The sequence below is a fragment of the Equus asinus genome, chromosome 17 (assembly GCF_041296235.1).
Source record: "Equus asinus isolate D_3611 breed Donkey chromosome 17, EquAss-T2T_v2, whole genome shotgun sequence".
NCBI classification, from domain to species: Eukaryota; Metazoa; Chordata; class Mammalia; order Perissodactyla; family Equidae; genus Equus; species Equus asinus.
The window spans coordinates 9,989,228-10,013,314 of NC_091806.1; the positions used below are offsets into that span (position 1 = coordinate 9,989,228).

Below are 24,087 nucleotides of genomic sequence, written 5' to 3' on the forward strand. Positions count from 1 at the left end.
GGGGAGGATGGAGCAGCGAGGCCAATGCTGGGGTGGGGTCTCCCCGAGGCTGGCGGCTGCCCCGGTGAGGGGCCATGGGTCATGGTGGCTCCGCAGGGTCCATCCAGGAGGTGAGGGCTGAAGGGTTGGAGGGGGCGAGCCCGCCACAGGGAGGCAGCGTTCCCGGGGGCGCACGGAGGGTCCAGCCTGTCTCCCCTGCTTCCCAGGCCTCCCCACACCCACTGCAGTCTTGGGCCTTCCTAGGGTGACCCCTCCCCCCCATCGCAGGGCTGTCTGTTGGGTAGCGTTTAAACCCACAGGACTCGGCCCCATCACCACATTCCGTGATGGAATCGGGAGTGGAGAAGGCCTGGTCTGCTTCTTGGCCTGGTCCTTGGGTTCCCAGGACCGGCGATGGGCTGGGTGGCCTCATGGAAGGTTCTTGAATGAGGAGCCAGGACGTCTGTCCTCTGACCCAGTCTGTGCCACCATCATGCCACCACGAGTCCTCATCAGCCGTTTCCCTCATTGGGCCTTGTTCTCTCCTCTGTAAGATGGGGCGGCAGTGACTGGAGTCCCTGTTCCGGCCCTCATGTCCTCGGTTTCTGAGCTTCCTAGACCATGGCTGGGGCAGAGGACATGACAGGTGTGGGGGGCAGCCGGGAGGGGCGGGTGCTTGGGGACGGCTGCTGAGAGGAGAGGGGATTTGAGAGCTCCTAGGAGATTTGGTCTCCAGTCTGGGCAAAGGACGACTTAGTCCTTCCGTGCAAAGACCCCGGGGTCTGAGTGCAGATGGACCTGGTTGGAGTCCAGCTGATCAGAAGAGTCACTTTAACCTCCGCTGGCTGAGGCCTCTCTCTGCCGGGAGAAGTGCCAGGCGCACCCCTGCATCCTCTCATTCGCTCCTCTCAATGACCCTGTGATCTTGGTCCTGTTCTCACCTTTCTTAGAGAAGAGAAAACCGGGCCTCAGAGAGGGTAAGCGACTTGCCCAAGGTTACACAGCAGTGAGCACTGTGGCAGAGGTTTGAAGCCCCTGCCTGAACAACCGTACAATTCTTGTGTATTTCACTTACCAGCTCAGACTTGAAGCATAAGGTTAAAAATAACCTTTTAGCTGAATCTGAAATTCCTGAAATTCCATTTCCTAAAGACATAAAAATGACTTGTTTGCTTGTCCTAGAATTTTTTTTTTTTTAAACTTTGGGCTCTTCTTAAAGTCCCTATGGGTCTTGGTTTTCTGATCTCTAAGGTGGGCGTATAGCACCTACCCATGGGGTGGTTTTGGGGTGATAATGAGATGAAGGAGGTGAGGAAAGCCTCCCACACTGCCCCTCCCTACACCCCCCCTGCCTCCCCCGCCCCGAGGGCCGCTGTGAGGGTGCATGGGCGTACACACTGTAAAGGGCTGTGCCCCGCCACCTGCTGGCCTTTGCACTTCCGTCCGCTTCCAGTGCCCCTGGTTGGGAAGCCCTCGGCCACGTTCCTCATCACCGATCTGATGTTCCCCAGTCTCGGAGCCCGTCCTCTCTTTTCTGGAGTGTGCTTGCTGGCTGGGAGTATTTTAGGCTGGGATCCAAGCAGGACATCCGGCTCCCAGCAGCCAGTAAAGCAGGGCTGGGCCGAGGCCTGAGTGGACGGTGGCAAAGAGTGGTGGGGCCCGGGGCCTGCGTGGCCTGTCCATCCCTGACGGCCTGTCCCACTCGGCCCGCCGCCGGGCCATCGTCTTCATGGTCAGACTCCTGGCAGTGGCTGCCTTGAACCCCACAGGAAGCCGTCACCTTATCACAGAGCCTGGATCCGCGTGGTCTTCATCATCAGGAGACAGCGCTGAAGCGAGTCGGAAAAAGCTGGACTTGCCTGGGCCTTCCAGCCAGGGATGTTCCCCAGCGGGCAGCTGTGGGCCCCGCTGGACGAGAGGAAGGGATCGTTCAAGTCCAGAGGACGGCAGCCAGGATGCTGCTGTTTCCGTTTATCTCCGGGAGGGCTGCCGAGGGAGCAGAGCCATGGTGCCTGGCCGCTCTTGTGTGCCAGGAAACAGAGGAACGCTGGAGTCCCAGGGAAACTTAAAGACGACCGCCGACGGCGCGTGCCATGGAGGGAAACCTCTGCTGGGGTCTGGGGGCCGGGCTGGCGGCGGCTGAGGCCCAGGCAGTGATTTGATGCCCCCAGTCTCTGTTTTCTCATCTATAAAGTGGGCAAATAGCACGCCCCGCAGTGGGTGGTGGTGAGGGCAGGGGGCCGCCAGCAGGGCGCTCCCGTTGGCCTTGGACGACGGCAGCCCCCTGGAAGAACATGGCCTTCCGAGGTCACCTCCCTCAAGAGGCTGGGGCTCTGGGGATGGATGAGCTGGGTGTTTGCGACTAACAGAACGGTCACCCTGGAGATGCATGCCTCTGTCTGTGTGGGGTCTAAAATGGGGCCGAGCGTGGGCCTGGGCTGTGTCAGCGCTCTGCTCTGACACCCTGGGCACAGGGCCACCCAGGTGTGGACCGCCCTTCTGGAGCTCCCTCCACAGTGTGTGCTGCTCTCCAGATGGTCTTGATGGGCCCTTTCTGGGGGTCTTTGCTGGTCCTCCCCTCACCCCGAGAGCCAGGGGTTCATAGGCGCCGTTCCGGCTTCAGAGAGGGTATAAGTGCCTCCAGACTTCTCCTCTGAAAAGGACCCAGACCCAGCGCTCCTGCCCCGAGGGCAGTGTGGACTGGGGCTCCCACGGTGCCACAGAGGCCCTCCGTGTGTCCACAGCCACGTGCCTCAGCATTGTGACAGCACCTCACACCCACGGCACCTGCAGAAGCACCCACGTTGTCCCTGGGGCACCCCTCAGGACTCAGCATCACCCATGGTGCTGGCGCTGGTGCCCGTGTGTCACAGAGCCGCCTGCACACCCACAGGGACACCCCGTGGCGCCCGTGGTGGCGCTCTTCCCATGTTCTCCACCCGGCCTTGCGGACTTTGGCGTTCAGACGGGAAGGGAAGTCCCCTGAGGTTTTACCCCCCGCCCGCCCCCTGTGGCAGGTGGAGCGAGTGCGTGAGGCCCTTTCCGGGAAGCGTGGGGACGGTGCTCCTGCCGAGGGCTGACCGTGCTCGGGAAGCAGGGGTTGGCAGCGGGCGGGTGATGGCGTCTGGCCGCCATGGCAGAGCCCCTCCCTGGGCCCCAGTTTATCGATTTTCTCCTTTGGGGTTCAGCCTTCTGGGGTCCTATCTGAGGATCCATTGCCAAATGCAAGGTCATGAAGATTCCCCCGCGTTTCCTTCTGAGTGTAGATTTTGGCTGTTGGAGTTGACGCGTGTGTGGTGTGAGGCAGGGCCCCGCTTCACTGGTTGGCGTCTGGCTTTCCAGTTGTCCCAGTGCCACTGGGTGAGGAGACCGTTTTCTCCCCGTTGGCTCGTTTTGCACCCGTGCTTAAAATCCATCGGCCGTAGGCACACAGATCCATCTCCGAATCTCCTTTCGATCCCGTTGGTCTGTGCGTTCTCAGGACAGTCCCGTGCTGTTTTGATTGCTGTGGCTTCCTGTGTAACTTTCGGAGGAGCGTCGGGAAGTTTTCGAGCTCCTGGGTGATCCCAGGGTGCGGCGAGGTTGAGCGTTCCGGTGGGCGGAGGAAGATGAGGCACCATTAGGGAGGCTGGTTGGGAAGCTGCCGGAATGATCCAGGGCAGCGCTTGTGGGAGGGGCTGTGGCCCTGAAACAAAGCCGCGGTTCTGGGAACGAAGAGGCTGTGATGGACTGGAGAGAGGGGAGTGGGGGAGACGTCTTGGTCCTCCTTGATTCCAGGAAGATGCCAGGGGTGGGAATGGAAGCCAGTGGTCCGGGTGAGCTTGGTTAACCTCCTACTCAACGCCAGCATGATTTGAAGGAAGACCTGGGTCCCAGTTATAGCTCTGTTCCACTGTGTGACCTTGGGCAAGTCGCTTGACCTCTCTGAGCACCCTCATTGCCTCTGCAAGGTGGATCAGTGTTCTCTGCTGCTCACACAAAGAGTCGAGTGAAGGTCAAATGGGTCAGCTTTGCAAAGGCTGGGAGGGGCTTAAAGGCAACTGAACGTGTGGCAGAATCGCCACCCCTAAGTTCCTGCCAGGTTCCAGCATCTTCCTAACGGGCTGCGGGGACTAAGGGCTCCTGGCCTCCATTGCGGCGTGTGCAGCCTGGGGCTGCCTTGGGCTGGCGCTGACAGTCAAAATGTCTCCTTGAGCTGGGTTGAAATCAGTTTTCTTGTACCCGCCATCTACTTGCCCCAAATCTGCCTCGTGGGGCTGCGTCACCCCTTTTCCTCCAGGTCGTTACCCTGCGTCCCCAGCTGGCACCTTCTCCTCTGGGGCAGGAAGGTCATCGCTCCCTCTGCCTCCCGCTGAAGACGCAGGTCTGGGGCCTCTCTTGACTCCGTGCTCGCCCCCTCGGTGGACTCTGGTCTGAGTTGCATTTCCCTTGGTGTTTAGAAACCGTAAATGGTCTGACCTGGGCGGGAAAGCACAGCTCCGGCCACGGGTCCGTTTCAGGGCTGTTTCTTACCTAGTTCTTAGCTTGAGCAGATGCACTCAGTTTCTTCTCCTGCCAGATGAAGACTTCATGGCAGTTGCAGGCTCTGTGGTCCAGAATAAATGAGATGGTGGATGTCAGGTGTATTGCCCTCTGCCCCAGAAGGAGTCAAGCTTCCAGAAAGTGGTGGGTGGACGTCATCACTCTCATCATCTCAATGCCGCCCTTCATTTTTCTCCAAGTCGGACGGATGGGGCGCGAGCCCTGAGTTTGAGACGAGGCAGGGACAGTGGCCCAGGCCTCGTCCCCTTCCTGGCTTCCGCCTCTCTGTCTGTCTGGGACTCGTAGGTGAGGGGACAGGGTGACAGGCTCTCACCACCCCGGTTTCCTGCTCACTCAGCCGACGTGGCCAAAGCTTGCTGGCCTCAGACCAGCCCTGTGTCCACATGTGACTCATGACAGCTCCCTGGCCTTTGCTCCCTTCCTAGATATTTTCCATCTCAAACCTTTTCCTTCTTTTCTTTTCTGAGTTGTTTTAAATTTACCCAAGAAGGTTCATTTCAGGGCCACGCAGCTGTCGTCCCTGACAGGAGGCTAAGCCAGTGGAGCTTCTCGCTCGGAGATGCTCGGTCCCTGACACAGCTGGCAGAGAGAGCGAGGCTGGACCGTTTGCTGGGGGGACGGCCTTTCCTTCACATCCTGGAGAGACGGTAAGTCTTCATTTTCCCATCTGAAGAACCAGCAAAGCTTTGCTTATCTGTTTATGCAGCAAAAACGAGCAGAATGTGCCCTGCAGAGGCTCTGTTACTGTTTTTTAATAATGACTTATATACACAGTGGGAATTACAGCTGAAGAACTTTCCAGCAGCTGGGTGTGGCAGGGAGGGAGGGAGTAGGAACCCCATTTTCGGATGCTGTGTCAGCATCAGAGAGGGGAAGTGACTTGCCCAAGGTCACACAGCTAGAGAGTGGTAGAGACGGGCCTAGTCTGAGTCTTCTGACCTGGCTGGTGGTCGTTGTGCCCCTCTTAGTGGCTGCTTCTATTATTTAAAAGTGTTAAATATACTTTAATGAACAGCCTGCAAAGAAAGGGAAAAGTCCAAACTGGCTGGCTGGCAGCTCTGTTGGCTGTTGTAGTTTATTATTGGCACGGAGCTGCTGATGTGGGGAGAAGGGAACGATGCCATTCCTGTGCTTTGGGGTTCGCCAGGTTGTCCCCCTGTCTGGGGCCTGGGCAGGGCTGGGTTGTGAGAGAAGAGCTCTGTGGGGTCGAGGAAGCAGACTGAGCCCTGGGCTCCAAAGGCTTTTTTAATTTTTTTGATAAACTTATTTTCTAGAGCAGTTTTAGGTTCACAGCAAAATTAAGGGGAAAGTGGGGTGGATTCTCAGATTCCCCCTACCCCACACGTGTGCAGCCTCCCCCGCTGCAGACATGGGGCGCCAGAGTGGTACCTGCATTACGATCAAGGCCCCTGCATGGACCCGTCATCATCGGCCAAACCCCGTAGTCTCCGTGAGGACTCCCTCTCGATGGGGGGCGTTTGTGGGTTTGGACAAACGTTTAATGGTGTGTGTCGGTCGTTAGAACATTACACGGAGTAGTTTCACTGCCCTAAAGCCCCCTGTGCTCCCCAGTTCACCCTTCCCTACCCCCACGCCCTGGCATCCACTGATCTTTCTACCGCCTCCGTGTCTTTTCATGACTTGATAGCGCATCTCTTTTATTTTTCCAATTTTTTATTGTGGTAAAATATCCATCATGTAGAATGTACTGTTTTTAAGAGAAGAGCTCAGCGGTGTTAAGTACGTTCACAATGTTGTGCAACCATCACCCCGTCCGTCTCCGGAGCGCTTCTCCTCTTGCAACTCTGCACCCGTTACTCCATCACTCCCTATTCCCCTCCCCTCTCGTCCTGGCAACCGCCATTCTGCCTTCTGTCCCTGTGACTTTGTTACTCTAAGTGCCTCATAGAAGTGGAATCGTATAGTCTTTCTCCTTTTGCAATTGGCTTATTTCACTGAGCATAATGTCCTCGAGCTTCCTCCATGTTGAAGCATAAGTCAGAATTTCCTTCCTTTTTATGGCTGAGTAATATTCCTTTGTGTGTGTAAACTACATCTTGCTTATCCATTCGTCTGTCGACGGACACTTGGATCGCTTCACATTTTAGCTTTTGTGAACAGTGCTGCTGAGCTCATTTCTTTTTAGTGCTGAATAATAGTCCATTGTCTGGGTCCTCTCACCTACTGAAGGACGTCTTGGCTGCTTCCAAGTTTTGGCAATTATGGATAAAGCCGCTATAAACATCTGTGTGTGAGTTTTTGTGCGGACATAGGTTTTCGACTCGTTTGAGTAAATACTAAGAAGTACAATTTCTGGATTGTGTGGTAATGTGTGTTTAGTTTTCTGAGAATCTTCCGAAGTGGCTGGACCGCTTTGCATCCCCACCAGCAATGGATGAGGGTTCCTGTTGCTCCACATCCTTGCCAGCTCTTGGTGTTGTCAGAGTTCCAGATTTTGGCCATTCTAATAGGTGTGTAGTGGTATCTCATTGTCGTTTTAATTGGCAATTCCTCGATGACATAGGGTGTTGATCATCTTTTCCTGTGCCTATTTTCCATCTGTGTATCTTTGGTGAGTTTGTCTCTTCAGATCTTTTGCCATTTTTTAATTGGATTGTTCATTTACTTATTGTTGAGTTTTACAAGTTCTTTGAGTATTTTGGATAACAGTCCTTTACGTGTATGTCTTTGGCAAATATTTTCTCCCAGTCTTTGGCTTCCCATTCTCTTCACAGTGTCTTTCACAGAGCAGAATTTTTTAATTTTAATGAAATCCAGCTTATCAATCCTTTCTTTCACAGATTATCTAAAAAGTCATTGCCGTATCCAAAGTCATCTAGATTTTTCTCCTGTGTTGTCTTTTAAAAGTTTTATAGTTTTGCATTTTCCATTGGGGCCTGTGATCCATTTTGAGTTAATTTTTGTGACCATTGTAAGATCTGTGTCCAGATTCGCTTTTTACGTGTGGTGTCCAGTGGTTCTAGGGCCGTTTTTTGAGAAGACAACGTCTCCTCCATTGTATTCCTTTGCTCCTTTGTCAAAGATCAGTTAACTGTATTTGTGGGGGTCTAGTTCTGGGCTCCCTGGTCTGTTCTGTTGATCTATTTGTGTCTTCTTTCGCTGGTCCGACACTGTCTCGATGACTGTGTCTTTATGGTAAGCCTTCTAGTTGGGTAGTGTCAGTGCTCCAACTTGATTCTTCTCCTTTACTGCTGTGTGGGCTGCTCTGGGTCTCACTTCTCCATGTAAACGTTAGAATTAGTTCGTCAATATCCACAAAATAACTTGCTGGGATTTTGATTGGAATTTTGTTGAATCTGTAGGTTAAGTCGGGAGGCACTGACATCTAGATGGCTGAGTCTTTCTATCCATGAACATGGAATATCTCTCCATTTATTTAGTTCTTTTTTGATATCTTTCATTAGAGTTTTGTAGTTTTCTTCATATAGCTCTTACACATATTTTGTCAAATTTATACCCAAGTCTTTCATTTCTTTTGGTGCTATTGGAAATGATATTATGTTTTTAATTTCAAATTCCACTTGTTTGTTCCTCTTATATACAGAAACAATTTACTTTTGTATATTATCCTTCTGTCCTGCAACCTTGTTTTACTATAAACACTTATTGGTTCCAAGAGTCTTTTTTTGTCAGTTGTTTCAGATTTCCTATGTAGACAATCATGTCATCTGTGAACAGAGACAGTTTTATTCCTTTCTTCTCAATTTGTAAAAACACAATACCTGTAAAAATAGAAAAACCTTCCTTATCAATCTGTGAAAATAAAAAACTTTGTCTTATTGCATTAGCTGGGACGTCAGTACAATGTTGAAAAGCAGTGGTGACGGGGGACGTACTTGCCTTGTCCCTGAGCTTAATGGGAGAGGTTCTGGTTTCTCACCAGTAAGTATGATGTTAACTGTAGGCTTTTTGTAGGTGTTCTTTGCCAAGTCGAGGAAATGCCCTTCTGTTCCTAGTTTGCTGAGAGTTTTTAAAGTGGGTATTAGATTTTGTCAAATGCTTTTTCTGCATCTATTGATAGCATCATGTGATTTTTCTTCCTTAGCCTGTGATGTACTGGATGACATCATCTGATTTGTAAGTGTCAAACCATCCTTGCATACCTGGGATAAATTCCACTCGACCATGCTGTATAATTCTTTTTACTCATTGTTGGATTTGATTTGCTAATAGTTTGTTGAGGATTTTTACACCTATTTTATGACATATATTGGCCTGTGGTTTTCTTTTCTTGTAATGTCTGTCTGGTTTTGGTATTGGGGTAATGCTGGCCTCGTAGAGTGAGTTAGGAAGTGTTCTTTCTGCTTGTGTCCTCTGACAGAGATTGTAGAGAAGTGGTGTAATTTCTTCTCTCAGTGTTTGGTAGAATTCACCAGTGAACCCATCTGGGCTGGTGCTTTCTGTTTTGGAAGGTTATTAATTACTGATTTGGTTTATTTAATAGCCATAGTCCTATTGAGAGTGTCTATTTTTTCTTCTCTGAGTTTCGGCGGGTTGTGTCCTTCAAGGAATTGTCTGTTTTATCTACATTATCAAATTTTGGGGCATAGACTTATTTAGTCTTCTTTTGTCCTTTTAATGTTCATGGGAACTATAGTGATGTCCCCTCTTTCATTTGATATTAATAATTTACATCTTCTCTCTTTTTTCTTAGTTGGCCTGGTTAGAGGCTTTTTGATTTTATTGATCTCTTTAAAGAACCAGCTTTTGGTTTTATCGATTTTCCCTATTGATTTTCTGTTCTCTGAAGCCCATGTTTTAATCATGGCTCTAGTATTACCCGAGGGATCGTGGGGTAAATCCCTTCCATTCTCTGAGCCTCAGTTTCCACATCTGCAGAATGGGTGTGTGATAACAACACCCAGCACAGAGTTGGTTTGAGGACACGTGTCGATCGTGAGTCCACGTTCGTGGATTCATGGATTCAATAAATATTTGTTGGGCCTCTAATGGGTGCCAGGTGCTGCTCTGCATGCTGGGAATGTCGTAGTGAACGAGACAGCAAGGTCGCTGTCCTCGTGCAGCTTGTCTTGTGCTGGGGAGACAGAGACCAAACAAGTAAACTGAGCGTCATGCAATATCCGTACCGGAAGGAGCAGGGGAGGCCCGGTGCTCGCTCTTTCAGATGGGGGCGCTCAGAGCCCTTCCTGACCAGATGTCGTTGGAGCAGAGACCCGAAGGCCGTGAGCCTTGACTTCACCTAGGGAAGAGCCTTCATGGCAGAGGGAGCAGAGCAAAAAGGGCCATTAGGTGGGTGGGTGGCTGGCATGTTGGCGTACCTGCAAGGAGGCCGGGGTGCCACAGCGAGAATGCCATGGAAGGAAGGGCGGCCAGGAGGGAGCTGGAGGCGTGGGGAGGACTTTGCATTTTGATGCTAAGTGGGATGGGAAGCCAGCGAGAAGGAAGAGATGGGATTAAATTGACGTTTTACCAAGGTCACTCTGGCTGCTGGTGGAGAACAGACAGCAGGGGGCAGGGAGAGCAGCGTGGAGCCTGACGTCAGACTCCAGGCGAGATGAGGCATTTGGAAGGATGGCCGAGGTGCTGAGGACCCACAAGATTCAGGATCTATGTTGAAAGTAGGGCCGACGGACTCACTGATGGGTTGGGTGGGGTGGGAGAGAAAGAGGGGTCAAGGACGACCCTGGAATGTGTGCCCGAGATGGAGGGGCCAGCTTTGGTGGAGGGCGGAGCCGACCTGGTGAATTCTGCTTTGAGGCATTTTAAGTTGAGACTTTCTTAGCCATCCAGGCGGAGGTGGCAAGAACGTGGGTGGAGATGCAAAGCTGAAGTTAACGGGCGAGGTCAGAGCTGGAGAGACCGTTTGCGATCCATCAGCTTCCAGAGAGTATTTCAAACCATGGGCCTTCATGAGACCCCCTCAGAAGTGAGTGTGGATGGAGAAGAGATAGGGACCGCAGCGTCTCGGAGACGGCAGAAGGTCCCGCTGGTGGCCACCTGGAGCTGCCCAGAGGGCCGCCCACCCAGGACGCCAGGGCAGACAGGTCTTGTTTCCCCTGTGCCCTGGGAGCTGCTGAGTGGCAGGGGGTGAGGAAGGGAAGCCAACTGCAAGAGCGGGCCCTGAGCTCCGTGCCTGCCCGCAAGGAGAGCACGTTCACTGTGGGTGCCCCACGTAAAACATAACGGGCAGCAGGGACTCCTGCAGGGTTTGACCCCTGGGACGGTGCCTTTTAATACCTGCCTCCTCTATACAACAACGTTATTATGAGTAATAACAATGAAATGAAATCAATTCCAGTCATGGCCGGAAAAGAAACACAGACAGAGAAACTTTCCTTTTGTGAATTTCATGTATATAACCAGGGCAGTCAACAAACAAATGTGACAGCACAGAAAAGGGGAAAAGTAATGGGTTCACACTTTTTAATTACGTTAATGTATATTTTGGAAAAAGAGGAAAAAGTACAGAAAGAAAGTTCCAAAAGCATGAAGCCCACAAGGCTCAGGGACTGACCTGCACAGAGGAGGCGGCGTCGGCAATAATCCAGATTCTGTTCTTCATCCTTCAAGTCGCTGGGCTGTTGTTGCTTAGTTCACATCTAGTGTTCAGGGGGCGAGAACGTCTAGGGGCTGCAGATGCGAGCTGTGTGCCGGGAGCCCCCCGGGATTGCGAATCCTTATCCTCGAAATGCACGTGCAGCAGAATCGGCTTGTGTCTCGGTCTCGCATGGTGTTCTCTGAACTCGCTTCCGTGTAAACACAATGTTTATTAAAGGGTAAGTCATAAAAATGTGCCCGTTTGAAGCTTACGTACATATTATTACAGTGCACCAGTGGCTGTAGCAATTGGTTAGAACTTAGAGCAGCAAAAGATCTCGTTTTCTTTAAGGCAGAGTGTTTTGTCACTAACATTGTTTAGAATTGTCAGCTTTGAGTGGGTTTTATGTTTGTTTTTAAATTCCCCACAGACAGTTCATCCCTGGTGCCTACACGCGGTGCAGACGGCTCCCACTGCCCTGCCCTCGGCTCGCCCGTGCGGAGATGCTACCAGGAGGATGTTGCTGGGGGAGGGAGAGGAGGGGGCGGAACGCACTCACGACCAGGTGGTTTCCAGGTGGGACGGTGCAGGGAGCCCTGCTAGGTGTCCAGTATGTGCTGTTGCAGACAGGACAGAGCCTGGCATCCTGGGGACCCTGCGAGGTAAGGATTAGGCTGCAGCTCCTGAAAGCTCTGCATGTTCTGAGCACCATCTGTGTACAGCGTCTAGCATTATGGAGAGTCAGGTACCAAAAGCTTCATCCTCAGGGCTGAATTTGTGAGGCTGCATCCCACCCGAGGACTCATCCTACGCTGCTCACTGGGGTCCCTCCCTCTCTCCCTCCCTCCCTCTCCTTCCCTTTCGGCCTGCGGTCCGTGGAGGCAGCCCTCCTAATGAAAAATCTCATAAATACCGGGAAAGAAGCATCCAGGGCTTTTGGGTTTTATTTCTGCCGAGACTCCCTGGAGAGCCTTTTTGGTAGGAAATGTCCAGATTTTCTCCCAGACTTCAAAGACAGGGCTTCCTGGGAACACAACATTTGTTTAAACTGAACTTGAACCAAGAGACAGGCATCCTACGGGAGCGGGACAGGGCCGAGCAGGCGGTGTGGAATCTGCTTTCTGTCTCTGGGGGAAGCTCCCAGGCCTGTCCCCGTGTCCTGCAGCATCCTCATGCCGGGCACTGGCTCCCCATAAATGCAGAGGACCGGGGAGCAGGGAGCTCAGGCCAGCGCTGGGCCGTGCCGCCTGCTGTCCCAGTGGCATCCGGGCTGGGACTGCAGAGGCCTCCCCACCCAGGAGAGGGAGCAAAGACACCCGTGGCCATGGAGCCGGCTCCTCCAGCCCGAACAGGTCCTGGGGTTCTCGGAAGTCACTTTCCAGTTGGGGATGTCCCAGCTCTTGGCCTTTATACCTGCAGATCCGTCTTCAGCCTCCCCCGCTTTCTTCCTCCATCATTCACTGAGCGTCACCAGGATACAGAGACTAAAATTTCCCCATCGCCAACTTCAGTGAGCTTGAAATCGGATAGAACCACCTGATCGCTCTCAAAAGATAAAAAAAGCTGAGCCCTCTGTGTGCCTGTGCGTGCGTGCACAGCGTTATTGTTAAGACAATAAGGCAACATTACAGAGAGCTCGGAAAATGGAGGAAAGAGAAATCGCGTGGCCCCCTCTCAGGACAAGAGGCCGTTCACGTCCGGCTTTTGTTTGCGCACATTCAACAGAGTTGTCTCCAGAAAGTCCAATCACTCGGCTTCCTGCTCTCCTTCGCTCCCGTCTCCCACCTCCCGCCTCCCACCGCGTGCCAGCTGTGTGGGACCCCTTCCTGCGCAGCCCTGGGCCGGCGGCCCCGCTGTTGACGTGCGCTTGCTTCCAGTGTCCACTGTTGGGTGCGCGTCTCCGGGACAGGGTGGCTGGGTCTAGCAAAGACAACTGCGGGACACCCAGTTAAATTTGGACTTCGTCTAGACGTTGAGTAAGTTTTTAGCTTTAAGTATGTGCCATGCAATATCAGTCCTATGTCGTATTTGGGGCATAAGCTAAAAGGTTGTTTGTTATTTGGCTGAAATTCAAGCTTAACTCAGCATCCTGTATTTCATCCTCTAACTCTATGCCTTTAGTGTTCTTTTCCGTGTGTATAGTCATTGCTTTATCTCACCATGGAGACAGCTGTCCAGTGGATGTCTTTTCTTGCTCATTTCCTGGGGACACTCACTAACTTAATCTCTCCCCTTCTCTCCACCGTGCGTCCCCAGCAGCTCTGATGGTCACTGCTCTGTGGCTTAGCACACTTGGAGGTCAAGGAATCCAGCCCCTATGGGGCCCCTCTAAGCCCATCCCTTTCCCAGCCTCTTTCTGGAAGCTTCCGATGACTGCCCATGGTGGGTTTGCTGCCTGGAGGGGAAGAGGGGGTGGTGGGAGGTGTGAATTAGCCCGTCCTCTTGGGCCCATGGGGCTGCTTCCTCCAAGCGCACCAGTGTCTTAGGGGGCGCCGGGTCCCAGCAGTGGGCTCTCCTTGTCCTGTTGGAGGGAGCCGAGGTTTGAGGGTGTGGGTGCCAGGCTGCAAACGCACAGAGGTTTACGACACCTTTCTCTCCATCAGTGAACCTATTTTTCATTCTAAGGCAGCTTCAGGGTGATTATAAATCTAAGTGGCAGACAGTAAAAGGAGAGTGATTGACTGGAGACTGGAAAGACAACGTTGCCTTGTGGTTAAATGGATTTTCTGTTTAACTGAGGGTTAAGTAGAAACCTCATTTTGATTCAACCTCTGTTGTCGCAGTCTTTCTGGAAGGTATCGGCCTGCGCCCTGGGCTCCCTAATTGCACCGTAATGGCCGTAATTGAATCTCGGCTGCTGGAGCTGCCTGTGGGGCGTCAGGGCGCCCTGTCATCAGTGCCGTCCTCCGGGTGCAGCCACTTTTCGGGCCCCGGAGCCTGCGGTGTTGGCCGTGTGCTTGGCTGTGGCTCTTCAAGTTCATGGCCCTCTCGTGCCATCTTCCCAGGCCCCCAGGGCTGGAGCTCAGGAAGGGACCATTTTACAGATGTGGAAACTGAGGTCACCAGGTGCAGGATCTGCCCCGGTCCCTCTGGCTGGTGGCTATCTGGGTCTGAAGCGCTGGCGGTGGTAAGCTGGCCCGGATTCAAGTCCTGGCCCTCACTCACTGGCTGGAAGAAGACCGTTAACTTCATGTGCCTCGATTTCTCCTTCTGTGAATTGGGCATCATAGCGTCTCCTTGCAGCGCTGCTGTGGGGAGTAAGTGAGGCGATGAGTGGGTGGGCTGCCCACCAGAGCCTCCATATGTTTAAAAGAAAAGCGCCACACACCCTCTTCCCCCTAAAATCAAACGTCCCTGGTCCTGGGACCCCGCATCCAGCTTCTTTCCACTTCGCTGTCCTCCGTCTGTGCTGATGGTTTTGCCTACAGACCCCGGGCCCGAGTGTCTGGGTTTGAATCCTGACTCCACCCTCCACTCGCTGTGTTTCTGAGCCTCCGTCTTTCCATCTGTAAAACGGGGATGATAATAGTAAGCTGCCTCCTAGGGCTGCCAGGAGGATTAAAAGCAAGAGGGCTGGTCCCGGGGCAGGTGCCAGCAAGTTTGGATCCCGAGCATGCTGCCAGGATTGGGCGCTGGGCGCAGGTCCCCTGTTGGCGCCCCGGGAGTTGGCGTGGTCAGTCTGGGGGCAATGAAGGAGACGCCTCTCTTGAGACTGCTTCCTGCCGCAGTCTGGCTGATGCTTGCCCTCCCAGGGTGCTCAGGGAAGGACGCCGCCAGGGACCCCCCGGGTAACTGAAGAGGTCTCTGGTCCTGGACAGGAGCCTTCTACCCTGACAGGCCCCCCCCCACCCCCGCCGGCCCCTGCCCGGGGATGCTGGCCCTGGATCAGCCTCTCTGACTGGGACCTCTGTGCTCTCTCCCATATGTCACACATTTCTAGTGTTTCAAGGGGCCATTTGTTTTTCTCCTTATCGGGGGATCCCCTTGGAGCATGGAGGCCTGTCTGTGTGACCTCTGCACCCTCCATGGGAAGCTGAGGTGGGGGGTGGGGAGGACACTTGGCCAAGCCAAACGCCGGCCAGTGAGCACCTGCTGGCCTCTGGGCTGCTGGGTCATAGGCTCCTTGGGTCTTGCAGGCAAATCGACTTCAGCTCCCGAGTGCCCAGCGCTGACTCCGGCCGAGCCGCCTCCCGCTCCGAGTCCCCGACTCAGGGCACCTTCTGCGACTGGATGGGGCCGTTGCAGCTACAGAAACAGGCACCCTGGCGTTTTAGGACGGGAGCGGCAGCCTGTGTGCGGCGCCCCTGGGTTGGCTGGTTGATTTCTGCGTTTCTCCTTAATGAGAAGGCTCAGAGAAATGGCGTGGTTTGTGAATATTTACAGGCAAATTACCGTGGGCAGGAAATGAATTCATTCTCTCCTCTCCCGCTGGTAACAGACCGCGCTGGGTTCCCCACCTCCCAGGTCCCTCCCTCCTCTTTCTGGCAACTCCCTGTGGCCTTTCCACCAGCTCCAGAAGGGGCGGCTGGGTAGATGTGTCCGTGGAACTCAACCATGCATTTATGGAGCGCCTGCTGTATTCCAGCCCTGGTTCAGGTGTTGGAGATGCCGAGGCGAGCACCATGTCTGCCGTCACGGGTCTCCCCGTCGAGGGGGCTTGGGACAAAGAACACCAGTGCCCTGTTGGAGGAACCAGTTGCTTTGAGGCCTGTGGGGCTGTGGGCGGGGGGGTCATGACGGGCACAGGACGCTGGTGAAGTCTGGGCAGAGCGGCCTCCACTTGTCCAGAAGAGTCTGGAGGGGTGACCGATGGGACTTGCGGGGGGCGGGGAGTCTTCGGTGGATGAGAGTAGAAGAAGGTGGAGCTGGAAAGGTGGGTGGCCGGGTCATTCCTGTTTTTGAGCTGGGGAAGGAAGGTCCCAATCTGGGAAGAGATCGCCCAGGGGTGCCCGTGTCCGTGGGTTGCCAGGCGACACGCCTCCTGTTGTCAGCGGCGCAGTTGGCAAATAGTAGCCCCTTATGGAGGGGGCGTGTCTCCCTCACTCCCCTTCCGGTGAGGCCAGGGTTTGAAGATGAGTCTGACGTGCTGTCTCTCCTCCGTCCCTTCTCCACAGCAGGCATCACTGATCCCTCATGGCTCTTTCACTGAACCCCGAATCCTCAGGAAAGCAAGCTCTGCAGGCCCCGCCGGTCACTCAGCCAGCCCCCCAAGAGGAAGGTGGAGGCCTGACCGTGGCGGCTGGACCTTGGGTGGCCCCGGCAGTAGATTTGTGATGAGGAAATTGCTTCTTCTCTCTGGGCCTCAGTTTACTTGCCTGTGAAATGGGGAGAGGGGTGACCCACTTGATCTCTGAGGAGCTTTCCAGGGCCAGCTGGCCGGCATCCACTCATTTATTCATCCTCTCCACAGAACGTTCTTGTGCATCTCCTTGGCTGGCACTGGGGAGGGGCTTCCTAGGAATGTGCTGGTCAACCGGGCAGCCGAGGCCTGGCCTCGGTCCTGGTCTGAGCTGATGCTCCTGTGCTCTGCACTGCTCAGGATCTCGAGGGTCGAGGTCACCTGTGACAGGGGCAGGGCTGGCCTTGATGTTCCAGACAGATGGCAGTCAGCGCAACTGCTTGTCCATGGCCAGAGGGCGTGGGACATCGGTCTTGGTCCCTGGTTCCCCCCACCAAGCGTCCTCACAGGGGTCCTCAGATGCCCTCGGGTCCAGTCTGTGCAGTAAGAGCCGCCGCCCGGGCTCCCGGTCCTGCCGAGCCACGGAAGGCACTGGCCTGGCCCTTGTGGGCCTGGCGTGTCTGCTGGGAGCCTGCCTGCGCCCCACCCCCGGGCTCCGCTCAGCAGGGGGAGGAAGCCCCGGTGTGCTCACCTTCCTTCTGGCTTCGCACGTTGCTCCTCATTCCCATCCCCCAGGCTCCCTGTCGGCCGTGTCCTCAGTTTACCGCAGGTTGTGGGAGGTAAGACCAGCCCTTTACCCTGAGGATTCTGCGGTGGGGCCAGGCAGAGAGTAGACATTGCGGACGGGTCCAGGGCCTCCTCAGATGCTCATAAAGCAGCGCAGCCTTTCCGTGCTCAGCGAGGGCCCTTCCTCCACCTGCTGTGGGCAGGAGCGGGGGTCAGGCAGGCTGGGTCGAGTCCTGGGGAGGGTTCATTTGGGGCAGCAACCTTCCTAGGCTCGGAGCCTCCGGGATCAGGGCTGTGGCTGGAATTTGTCACCCCAGGGAGCACGTGGAGCATGCCCCGTGGCCTTGTGGACCGAGACTGCCTTCAGCTGCTTCTGATGGGCGCCCACACGCTGCACACTGTGCCTCTGTGCTCCTCCCCCGCGCACGCTGAGCCACGTGCCTGTGCGCACCCACACGTGTGCCTGCACGCACCGACTCGCACGCCTGTTCATGCAAACACCCTCACACACCCGTGCATACCTCTCCTCCACACCCCTGCTCCCCTCACCACCCACGTGTCTCCCCTGCACACTCCCTCCATCCCACAGATGCCCTCACTGCAAACATGCGTCTTCCCTGCCCCCAACATTCACATGCGTGCACATGCACACACGTATGCATGCTGTTACTAGACTGTTGGATGGTCTTGCTTGTTTCTCAGCTCGAGGCCTGCAGAACTCTGGATTACCTGGGCCTCCTTTACTTGGGCACTGAGCCCAGCAGGGGTTCCAGGGAGAGTGAGAGGGTTAAGTCAGAGGCTAAACCTGGGCCCAGTGCACGTGCCCTCTAAAGCTGGGTGCGTTTCCTGACTCCTCCTGTTTCACACATCCATCCGTCCACTCACCCACCCACCCATCCACCCACCCACCCATCCATCCATCCATCCGCCCATCCATCCATCCGTCCACCCACCCACCAACCCATCCACCCATCCATCCACCCATCCATCCATCCATCCACCCACCCACCTAGCCATCCATCCACCCATCCATCCATCCATCCATCCACCCACCCACCCACCCACCCATCCATCCATCCATCCACCCACCCACCTAGCCATCCATCCACCCATCCATCCATCCATCCACCCACCCACCCACCCACCCACCCATCCATCCATCCATCCATCCACCCACCCACCTAGCCATCCATCCACCCACCCACCCACACACCCATCCACCCATCCACCCATTCATCCACCCACCCACCCACCCCTCCACCCATCTATCCACCCACCCACTCATCCATTCATCCATCCACCCACCCATCCGTCCATCCATCCATCCACCCACCCATCCATCCATCCACCCACCTATCCATCCATCCATCCATCCATCCATCCACTTATTCACCCACCCATTCATTCATTCCAGCCCATATTGATAACAGTGAACCAGTCATTTCTTCTGTGGTTCTGAGATTTGTTAAGGAGAAAATGACACAGGACCTTGACACTTGTTTTTGGAACCAGAAACTCTGGAATCCAGTTTCTGCTGCTTGCTAGCTGTGTGACTTTGGACATGTCATATCATTCCCCAAGCCTCAGTTTCCCCATCTGTAAAATGGGGATTGTGGTGCCTCACTTCCAGGAAGAGCCCTGAGCCCTCTGGATGACAGTCACGAGCACTGACTTGGGGACTTCTGTGTCCATCAACAAAACCCTCCTTAAAACAGGAGCAGGGTGGGGTGAAGTACACCGCCTGCACCCTGCCAGCTCCCTGGAGAAGGACGGAGAGTGGGGACACTGGTGAAGAGTTTTGGGGTACTGGTGGGTCTCTGAACCTGTCTGTCGAATGCCTTTTCAGCTGTGGCTGGTCAGTTCCTTTTTTCTGTCCCTTTAAGAGAAAGCAATTAAGGTCTAGCTTATCACAACACTGAGGAAACATGATGCTCTAGAGGTTTCTACAAAGGGCAAGAGGAGCAGCCAGAAGCTGGTGGCTCAGTTGTCACATGGCTGCCCTGGAGGGCCCCCGGCCAGTCGTGCCATCTGTAGGGAAGGTGGTGAAGCCTCTGGAAGGGCTGGAAAACCTCGCTGCCTTCTGGATGCTGGGCCTCGCTGGAGGACAGCCCACAGTCACCAGGTTCCACCGAGAGGCCGTTCCCCTCCTCACCTGGTTCCCCCAAGGTTGGGGGGCCTCCTTGATGCAGGTCCAGATGCTGGGGCTGCCAAGGGCCTGGGGGGACCAAGAGGTGGCTTCGCGGCTGTGTTTTTTAATATTATTAACACCTTTAATTGGTCCTTGGAAAATATGATGGCTAACTTCTAGAGAAGTCACGCACAAGCACACACACACGCATGCACACACAGACAAGCACAAGCTCGTGCATGCACACACATGCACACGCGGGATGACTGTTGGCTGTTTGATGGACGGGACACTATCTCACCCGCCTCTGTTGCTCCAGAGGCCGTGATAGCACACAGTAGGGGTGCACAGATCTTTGCTGGATGGAAATGAATGGAACCTTCCAGCAGCGTGTGTGCCCCTGTGTCTTTTCCCACATCTCCGGGCATGTCTGGTAACAACGCAGGACTGCAGAGCCTTTTAAAATACTTGAGGTATTTTCATATACATTCATCTAGCAGCTTGTTTCTTTTTCCCTCAAAGGACTACGAAGTTTACTGAGGTACGGTTTATGTACAGATCTGAAGAGTTCAGTCCGTTTTGACCTTGTGTACGCCCGTGTGACCCACACTCCCTGCAGGGTAGACAACTTTCCCCTCAGCCCAGAAAGCTCCCACGTGCCCCTCTCCTGTCAATCCCTCTTCCGTCCTGGGGCTACCGCTGATCTGCCTTCTATCACTGTAGTTAGCTTTGCCTGTTCTAGAACTTTCTGTAAGTGGCATCCTACAATTGCACTTTTGTATCTGGCTTCCTTCACGGAGCTTCATGTTTCTGAGATTCCTCTACGCTGTTGCCTGTATGGCTAGTTCATTTATGGCTGAGTAGTATCCCATCTCGTGTTTATATAATAATTTGTTTATTTATTCACCCTTTGATGGCTATTTGGTTGTTTCCAATTTTGGCTACTATGTAATCAAGCCGCTATGAACATTTGAGGACAAGCCTTTGTGTGGACACATAGTTTCTTTTTCTCTTGGTGAATACCTAGGACTGGAAAGATTGTATCAAGGGCAGGTGTGTGTTTCACTTATAAGAAAGTGTCAAGCTGTTTTCTGAAATGGTTCCACCAGCGTGTCCCAGAGTTCCAGTTCCTCCATAGCCTGGGCGACACTTGCTTTGGTCGCGGTCAGCTTTTGAATTTTAGACATTCTGTGGTTGTGTAATGTTCTCATTGTGGTTTTAATTTGCGCTTCCTTATTTGGCTAGTGAAGTCGAGTGTCTTTTCACGAGCTTATCATCATTTGAATATCTTCTCTTGTGAAATAGCCATTCAAGCCTTTTGCCCATTTTCTTATTGAATTGTTTGTCTTTTTGTTATTGAGTTACAGGAATTCTTTAGTGTCTGGAAGAAAACACGGGAGAATATCTTCACGACCTCGTGGTAGGCAAAGACTTCTTAGATGGGACATTAAAAGATAGTAACCACAGAAGGAAATTTGATGAATGGGACTTCATCAAAATTTAAAACTTCTGCTCATCAAAGATACTGTTAAGAAAATGAGTAGGAAAGCCGTAGACTGGACGAAAATGATCACAACACGTGTGCCCAGGACGTCCCACCACCGTTTCAAGCACTTGCTGATCCCTCGAGGTCCTGTGGGTTGGCCGGCATGCTCTTTGTGGAACCCCTGTCCGTTCACGGCTCGCCCCTGTTTAACTCCCGCCGCTCGCAGGATGAATCCCACAGCCTCCGTGTGGCCCCCAGTCTGGCCCCCTCCCGCTTGTCATCTGTGCCAGTGCTGTGTGTCATATCCTCCTCTCAGTCCCTCGAGGTCCAAACTCCTTCATCCAGGAGCTGCCTTCACAGAGGCTGTTCCTCCGGAGCACGCTTTTCCTGGCTGCCCCGCAGCTCCCTCCCCTCCCCTTCAGAGCTCGTCTTCCCTGTGCTTTCACCAGGGAGACCTGCTCGGGTCCCAGAGGAATCCTGGCCCTGTTGCGGGGCCTCGGGGGGTGTTCAGGGCACAGCCATGTTGTCGGCCTTGGAGGGAAGGATCGAGAGGCAGTTTAGAACCCCATCCTTTGACTCAGGGGAAAAATGCAAACTACTGGACAGCAGGTGGGTGCTGGCACTGACCAGCTGGAGTGGACACTGGTCGTGGTGCTGGGCCCCAGAGGGCCCTGCTGGACCAGATGTCCCCCGTTAGCTCCTGGGTGTAGGGAGGGGCTGAGGAGGCCGTGGAACACTCTGGGTTACTAACCAGTGCCAACGGATGGCGGGATTCGTTCTGCTGTGTAAGCTGGGCTCGGCTCTCCTTCGACGGCCTTCTGTTCCCGGCTCATGGTCTTTCTGTCCCTCCAGGTCCTCTAAAGCCCTTTTATTCTTGTCTTTGCGACTGTCGTGTCAACCCATGACCTTTCCAGCAAGACCACAGGTTTTGAGGATGCGTTCAGGCGTTGATGCCCCAGCTCCGCCCCTCAGGCCTGTGGAATCCCTCGCCAGAAGCCCTCGGGGGACCCTGTGCTGTCACGTCTCATTCATCTCCATGTGATGAGGTTCTATTAGAACGTTCTTTGTCCACTGTCTGTCTCCATCCCTGGACGGCAGACTTGAGAGGGCAGCCAACACTTCTGTGTGTCCACTGCCATGTCCCCAGCCCCCGGGGCTGTTCCCGGCACGCAGGAACGTTCCGTGAACCCTTGACCAATCCACGAAGGTTAATGAACCACCACCCAGCAGGATGGACAGCCCGCGTGCCTTCTCCCTTTTCCCCACTGGGAAACTGAGGCCCTGGGGGCTCAGTGGCTTGTTCAGGCTCTCACAGCTGGTTAGCGGCAGAGTCTTGAATAAAGGCCAGGTCTTCTGGCTTCTAGAATTTCTGCCCTAGGACGCTGTACTCCTTACTTCTAAGTTTAAAGCCAATCATGCAAGTGGTGAATGCTGTAAAAATGCGGAGTGTCATATGAATAAAAGGGATCGTTAAAAATATTGATGGTGATTTTAATCACCCCCTAACCACGGTCACGAGACAAAGCCTTTTTCTAAATACGGGGCAGATGGTGCTAAAATCCAGATGTTCCATAGGGCCTTGATGTGTTTTGCATTGTGAATGTTTGTGTTTGACGTTGATAAGATGCAAAAGGATATTTATAAGATAAAGGGAAGGGGGCCGGCCCGGTGGTGTGGCGGTTAAGGTCACGTGCTCTGCTTCGGCGGCCTGGGGTTTGCCGGTTCGGATCCTGAGTGCAGACATGGCACCGTTTATCAAGCCATGCTGTGGTGGCGTCCCACATATAAAATAGAGGAAGATGCACATGGATGTTAGCTCAGGGCCACTCTTCCTCTAAAGAAAGAAAGAAAGAGAATTAACTATAACAATACATTGAACACGAGTGTCCTCCACCAAGACCCAGAAACACCGAAGCCCCGTGTGCTGCCTGAGCCAGCCTCTTCCCATCCCAGATTTGACCTTTCTCTTCCTCTTCCTTTTGTTTTTTTAATGGTTTTTTTTCACATCCTGCTTTAGTATTTTCTCTGCATTTATATATTCATTCAGCAAACGCGTGCCAAGCTCTATTGCCACGGGTAGCGTTACAGGGCTTCCTACGCCCCCGGCCGCAGCCCTACAGTTGTTAAAAGGGAAGAAAGAGGTGATTGTTTCCCTCTGACAATCAACTTCTCCTGGGGGCTGTGCGCCCCATCTCTCCTTACCTGAAGCCAGCTCTCCCCTTCAATGCCTTGTTGGCGTTTTGGCCACACTGCAGCCCACTGTGAGTTTTTTCCACAGATATTTGTGCCCTTGGCAAGGTGGTTTATATCATTAATGTTCCCTTTGTCTGGAGTTTTCTCCCCCTCTCGATTTCACTCTGCGTCGGGTCATTGACTGGACCTGGCAAAGCGGAACTCGGCTCCTGGGGCCTCCTGCCCCGGCCTCCTGCTCGTCGGTGGTGCCAGGGCGGCTGCAGTGTTGCACAGAGGGCAGGGGCGAGGCGCCTGCAGGGCAGAGGACTTGCGCCAGAAGGCAATGAACACTCGCTGTTTAATATTGGCCGACCTTGGGCAAGCCTCTGAACCCCTTGCCTTCCCTGTCTGTAAGGAGGGTGCAACGGTGGTGCCCACCGACTGGGCCACTTTGCAGGTTAGGCAGGCACAGCCCTCGAAGTGCTGAGGACGGTGGGGGGGGCGTGGCTGGTTAGCTGTTATTTTGAGCCTGCGAGACCAGGGCGCCGACGGATGCCACCCACAGGCCTCCCCGGTGAATGACAGTCTGTGGCTTCCAGATCCTTGCACACCCACTGCAATCGTTCCGGCTCTGGCGCCAAGTAGGCTGGGCGCAGGTTGTGTCCCCATCTGACAGGTGAGCAGACTGAGCTCAGAGAGGATGGTGGGCTGGCGGTGCCCCTGGTCAGTGGCAGGACAGAGCTGGAGCCCTCTCTTGGTTCCGGGGGCTCCTTGCCCCAGCCGTCCTGCTGCAGAGGGGCCAGGCGAGCTCCGGGGGCTGGGAGAGGCTGCGGACAGAGAGGCTCGTGCTGCTGAGCTCCAAGACCTAGGACTGGGGCGCTCAGAGTGAAATTCAGCGATGTCCTCACAGTATCTTCCTGCCAGTTTTGTGGCATCTGTCACCTCTGGGGACAGCAGGGCCCTCCTCCCCGGCGCCGTTGGTGGGCGGAAAGGAACCCGGGGTGCCGTCAGGGCTGCAGTCCCTGCACGTGGATGGTCTACTTCTGTCTTTACCCCAGCACCGTTTCTGTCCGTCACTGTTTAGGGCGGTCATAGGAATGCAGACCATTTTACTACTAGCCGGAGTAGAGCCTGATTCGGGAGGCGCATCTGTGCCACTTGTGGGGTGGGGACAAGATGGGAGGTCACAACAAAGACAGAATGGGTTTCCCAGCTAAACAAATTATTTGGGGTGCAAATTTCAATGCTTGAAAAATAGCGACAGAAGCAGCGTGTTCGAGCGCTAAGCTAGCAGTACCTGCATGGACTTGCTCACATCGACCCCGTGACGGATACGTTCAGGATTCCCATTTTGC

General features: G+C 54.1%; 1 protein-coding gene across 4 annotated transcripts in view; it reads left to right on the forward strand.

Annotated features, from left to right (window-relative positions):
- TSPAN18 (tetraspanin 18) overlaps positions 1–24,087 on the forward strand; it is a 169,680-nt gene that overhangs the window by 31,487 nt on the left and 114,106 nt on the right. The window contains exon 3 of one of the 4 annotated variants that reach the window (XM_044749842.2): positions 5,023–5,168. The exons of the other annotated variants lie outside the window; for them this stretch is intronic. The gene's annotated coding sequence lies outside the window, so the exon portion shown is untranslated. The remainder of the gene's footprint in view (positions 1–5,022; positions 5,169–24,087) is intronic. 4 annotated transcript variants of the gene reach the window in all.